The following is a 6,000-nucleotide window of genomic DNA, read 5'->3' on the forward strand; positions in this document are numbered from 1 at the left end:
AACCCATGGCCTCGTCATCCCATTCGGGTGGACCAACGGCATTCCGACGAAACCCCTCCATTGCCATGACACTCTCCCAGCCACTCCGACTCACTCCCCACTGGGCTAGTCCTGGGTGGCCCCGTGTCTACCAAAGACACCAACGACCACCGTCGTGGCCAAAACATAAACGTCCCACACGGGGACACGGTACCATAATCTCAACAACGGGCACACAAGGTTATGTCTGCTTACCGGGCCAGGGTACCACACACCCATAACCTTCCCTCGTTGGAGGCACCGACCAGAGGCATGACAACGGACCGAATAAAGGCCTTCCCATAAAGACAAATGTGGTTGCACTGGGAAAAACTCGATTCAGTGGCACCATGACCCGGTCAACGATATATTCAAGTTGAGTTATTAACAGGTTCAACTTAACATGAAAGTAACCGGTGTCATAACATGCCATGCAAGTGCAACACAAACATATGCATCATATATCATCGGAAATAACTGGGTCAACTATATCCACACTAAGCATAAACATCAACAACTCATGACACTACTCTGGTTAGGATTAAACCTCACTTTAAACAGAATCTTTTCTAACAAATTTTATCATTTTTCTCATGCAAGAAAAATAACTCCAAATAATTACTTATATTCATAACCATATTACTCTTTCATAACAAAATTAATTCTAGTTTCTTTACCAACTTAGTTAGCTTCAAACCTTCTGTAAATCAAGCATATTAACTTAAACAAGCAACTAACGGAATATAAATGACATAATAGTGATTTAAATGCATGGATTAAATCATTCATTCAACTTGTAAAAATCACAAATATTGCAATGGCACCATGAAAATGTTGTTGTGGCTTGCCTTAGTGCAGATGAGGTTCACAAGCCTCGTGGTGATCCTCAAGACAAGCTTCACTCTCTGAAAATATTTATAAACACAAAAAGAAAATATCAAGAACCCTTCTGAAATTCACCAGAAAATCTAGACAGTAGGGAAAAATCCCATTTTGGTGAGCTGCTAGAGTTCTTTACAAAGTACACGATGCAAAATGAATCAATTCATTTGGACTTATGGTTAAAGAGTTTTGGCTGTTTGAAGCTCTCTGAAAAAATATGAATTTGAATTTAAATAAAAACAGACTGGGAGGGGGTGACGTCGTAGGCGTAAAGCCTCGGGGCGCCACCACTCGTACCGCTTCGCGCGCGTACAGAGTGGCTGACTAGTGGGCCCCGCTAGTCAGGTGAGGGGAGGGGAGAAGGAGACTGGGGACGGCGCGGCTTCGCCGGAGCACACGCCAGCGACGAGGGCATCTTGGCCAAAATGAGAGGGAGGGATCGAGAGAGGAGACGGAGGCGCACCTGCCCGTACTAGTAGAGTAGCTAGGGGTGGTCGGACGGCGTCAGAATCAGCCTCTCTAGCGGAGGCAGAGAGCGGAGGTCGCCGGAGACGAAGACGACGGCGAACAGAGGCGACTCCACGGGCTCAACCAGGCGGAACAGCACCACCGAAGTGCGGCAGAGGCCCTGGAAGGGTTGCCCGGGCCTGGGAGGGGCTGGAGCTACGGAGACGACCCGAGGGGATCGCCGGCAAGCTCGAGCTCGGGGACGGCGGCCCGCGGCCTGCCCGCCCGGGCTACGGCTTCTACAAGATCGTGGAGTGTGTGGGAGGAGTGGGTGATGCTGGAGGAGGCTGGGGAGGGATCTATTTATAGCCGAGCGTCGAGGGGGGATCGGGCTCCGCTGGTGGACACCTGGAGACGGCACCCGGCGACGAACGGCGTCAGTGAGAGAGGGAGAAGGCGACGCAGCTCACGCGAGAACTGTGGGCGTGCGGGGACGAGCACAGGGGCGAGGGGAAGGCGACGAGCACAGTGCGCCGCGCACTGTTGCATTGGCCGAATTGCGCTTGTGCTCGCTGCAGCGAGCTCCGGCGTCGGCGAGCGCCAGGAGGGAGTTAAGAGGTTCGGGACGACGATTGTGGCACGTTTTGGCAAGGCTAGGCAGTCGGGGAAGCGAGCACGCGAGCAACAGAAGCTCGGGCACAACGCAGAGCGCGTCGACATGCAGGTTGGCATCGTGCACACGCGTGGTCACCGCGTGAACTCTGCCCTCAGGCCGACCTAAGTCCAACCTTCATTTCTGGCATGTTGTTCGTGGTAGTTTTAGAGTTTACCACACTTGGGTTTGATCGCAGGCGCAGTAGAATAGATTTCAACTGCTTGGTAAGTTTCTGATCAGTAACTTTGAGAGCTTACTGTGGTCAAACTACTGGGAGTTGGGAGCTGGGCTTTGGAGGTTAGAAATCATCTACTAAGGTGATGATGCACAAGAAAAATCAGCCACAATGGAGCTAGTAAAATGGTAGTTGCTGTAAAAACCACTATTTCTGTCCAGAACAGAAAATATTTTCTGTAGCAAAATTATTCCAAAAACTGAGGAAATATTTTTGCTCAGGAAGGTGCCCTAGGGTTCAAAGAATATTTGTGAATTTTCTCAGATTTTTGTGGGCCAGAAAAATTGGGGTTGATTTGGAGCACATTGAGCTAGCTAGGGTTTAAGAGAGGGAAATGAATATTTTTCATTTAAGAAAAATATTCAAAATATTATTTCGAGGTGAACCAGAGAGGGAATGATAGTTAGAGAGGGAAATGAGGCACTTGGGTGAAAGTCAAGGGGTACCCAAGTGTTTAAGTCCATATGAAAAGATTCAAAACTCCAAATTTCAAAATCAAACCAACTGAAAATCAGGCAAATAGAAGAGAGCAAAAACCAGGCTGTCACAAACCTCCCCCACTTAGAATGAATCTCGTCCTCGAGATTCAGTTGCTTGGGAAAACCATTCTGGATAATGTGCCTTTAGAAATTCTTCCCGTTCCCACGTTGATTCTAACTATGTGAGGTGCTCCCACTGAACTTTGTAGAACTTCCGTACTTTACTGCGAGTGACCCTTTCCATCTGATCCAAAATTCTATCCGGCCTTTCTTCATATGTTAAATCCTTTGCCATCTCTATTTCAGCCATAGCAGTCTTTTTCTCAGGCGGCGATATGCATCGCCTCAATTGTGAAACATGAAACACGTTGTGCACGTCCGACAATTCAGGGGGTAGTTCCAACTGATATGCAACAGTACCCACTCGGGACATAACTGGAAATGGACCAATAAATCTGGGTGCCAACTTTCCACGAGTCTGGAATCTCTTGACTCCTTTCATAGGAGTGACTCGGAGGTATACGTGTTCTCTAGGTTCAAAACTGATCAGTCGGTGCTTTGCATCATAATAACTCTTCTGTCGAGATTTGGCCAATTGCAATATGTCTCTGATTTCCTTGACTTGCTTCTCGGCTTCCATCATGAGATCTGTTCCGAAAATACGGCTATCTCCAGTTTGAGACCAATTTAAAGGGGTGTGGCACTTACGGCCATACAAAGCCTCATACGGTGACATCTTTAAATTGGTCTGGAAGCTGTTGTTATAAGAGAACTCGGCATACGGCAGACAGTCTTCCCATTTAGGTCCTTGGGCCAAAGCACAGGCCCGTAGCATATCTTCGAGTATTTGATTTACCCGCTCTGTCTGTCCATCAGTTTGAGGATGATAAGCGGTACTATATTTTAGCGCTGTCCCCAAGGCTTGATGGAGACGTGACCAAAAAGCGGAGGTAAAAAGTGAACCTCGGTCAGAAGTGATGATTCGGGGTACTCTTTGCAGACTGACTATTCTGGATACATACAGTTGTGCAAGTTGATCTGCTCGATATGTAGTTCTGATCGGGATAAAGTGAGCTACCTTGGTTAAGGTGTCCACTATGACCCAGATTGCATCATTGCCTCGCTGAGTCTTAGGTAGTCCTGTGATGAAATCCATGCAGACGTCATCCCATTTCCATTGTGAGATTGGCAGTGATTGGAGAAGTCCGGCTGGCTTCTGATGTTCTGCCTTCACCTTGTTGCATATGTCGCAACATGCCACAAAATAGGCAATGTATTTCTTCATTCCATCCCACCAGAATATTTGTCGAAGGTCTTCATACATTTTCGTACCTCCAGGGTGAATGGAATACGAAGATTTGTGTGCTTCTGACAGGATTTTCTTCTTTAAATCCGCCTGAATGGGTACACAAACCCTTCCACGGAATCGGAGGGTACCAAATTGGTCCTTTGAGAAATCTGAGGTCTGTCCTGCTACCATATTCTTGGCACGTTTCTGCAGGACTGTGTCAGCTGGCTGGGCCTTGCAGATCTCTTCCTGAAGTGTGGGGGCAACTTCCAAAATATTAGCAAGACCAGCATCGACTATGACCAGGTTGAGCTGAGCAATCTCCTCTTGAAGTTCAGGAGGCAAGGATTTCAGTATGACATTTAGGCTGACAGGCTTTAGACTGAGTGCGTCGGCAACCACGTTGGCCTTACCCGGGTGGTAATTTATTCCAAGATCATAGTCCTTGACTAACTCAAGCAATCTTCGTTGACGGAGATTTAAATCTGGCTGAGTAAATATATACTTGAGACTTTTGTGATCGGTAAAAATTTGGCACCTCTTCCCGATGAGGTAGTGTCTCCAAATTTTTAGAGCATGAACCACCGCGGCCAATTCCAGATCATGAGTAGGATAATTTCCCTCGTGGGGTCGTAGCTGTCGCGATGCATATGCTACTACCTTGCCGTCTTGCATAAGTACGCACCCAAGCCCTTGTCTGGAGGTGTCGCAGTACACATCAAAACTGCGGTAGATATCTGGAAGAGTCAACACAGGTGCGGTCGTCAGTCGTATCTTTAGCTCCTTGAAACTTTTCTCACAGTCCTCAGTCCATTCAAACTTCTTATCCTTCTTGAGCAGCTCTGTCATGGGTTTAGCAATCTTGGAAAACCCTTCAATGAAACGATGGTAATATCCGGCTAATCCAAGAAAACTCCGGATCTGTGATACGGTCGTGGGCGGCAACCAATCGAGCACATTCTTTACTTTGCTTGGGTCCACGGCTATACCTTCAGCTGATAGCACATGTCCAAGAAATCCAACTTGCTTGAGCCAAAACTCACATTTACTGAATTTGGCGTATAGCTGATGGTCGCGCAGTCATTGTAGCACTGCTCGGAGGTGTTCTTTGTGATCTTCTTCACTTTTTGAGTATATAAGTATATCATCGATGAAGACTACCACGAACTTATCAAGGAAGTCCATGAATACTTTGTTCACCATATGCATGAAGAAGGCAGGGGCATTGGTGAGACCAAAGGACATAACTGTATATTCATAAAGACCGTATCGAGTGGTGAATGCGGTCTTAGGAATATCTTCCTTTTTAATCTTGAGCTGATGATATCATGTCCGTAAATCAATCTTGGAGAATACCTTGGCCCCACTGAGCTGATCAAACAAGTCATCAAAGCGGATATTTATTTTTGATGGTGACATCATTCAGCTGACGGTAATCCACACACATGCAGAGGCTGCCATCCTTCTTGTCCACGAAGATAGCATTTCATCAAGTTGTTTCTTTAGCTGACGGTAATCCACACACATGGTGATCCCCATGGTGAAGAGCTGGGACAGATATATCCTTTCTGGAGCATTTCATCAAGCTGTTTCTTTAGCTCCACTAATTCTGATGAGGGCATCCGATAATACTTCTTGTATAACGGTGCGGTTCCGGGCACAAGATCTATTGCAAACTCAAGCTCTCGATCCGGTGGCATGCCTTGCAGTTCTTCTGGAAATACATCAGGAAACTCACTGACCACAGGAATTAATTCCAACTCAGCCACAGCGGTGAAGACCATTTGTTTCTTGGGTATGCTTCTGCGAGCATAGAATTTTGTAGTCTGCCCCTTCTGACTGGTCAAAGTGACTTCTTGGGTTGCGCAATTTATGCATACTTGATATTGAGTCAACCAATTCATATCCAAGATAACATCCAACTTTACAGACTCAATGATTATCAAAGAAGTTGGAAAACTGACTCCGTTGATATTGATTTCCATATTACGGCAGA

The sequence above is a fragment of the Aegilops tauschii genome, chromosome 2, assembly GCF_002575655.3.
Source record: "Aegilops tauschii subsp. strangulata cultivar AL8/78 chromosome 2, Aet v6.0, whole genome shotgun sequence".
Taxonomy (NCBI): Eukaryota; Viridiplantae; Streptophyta; class Magnoliopsida; order Poales; family Poaceae; genus Aegilops; species Aegilops tauschii.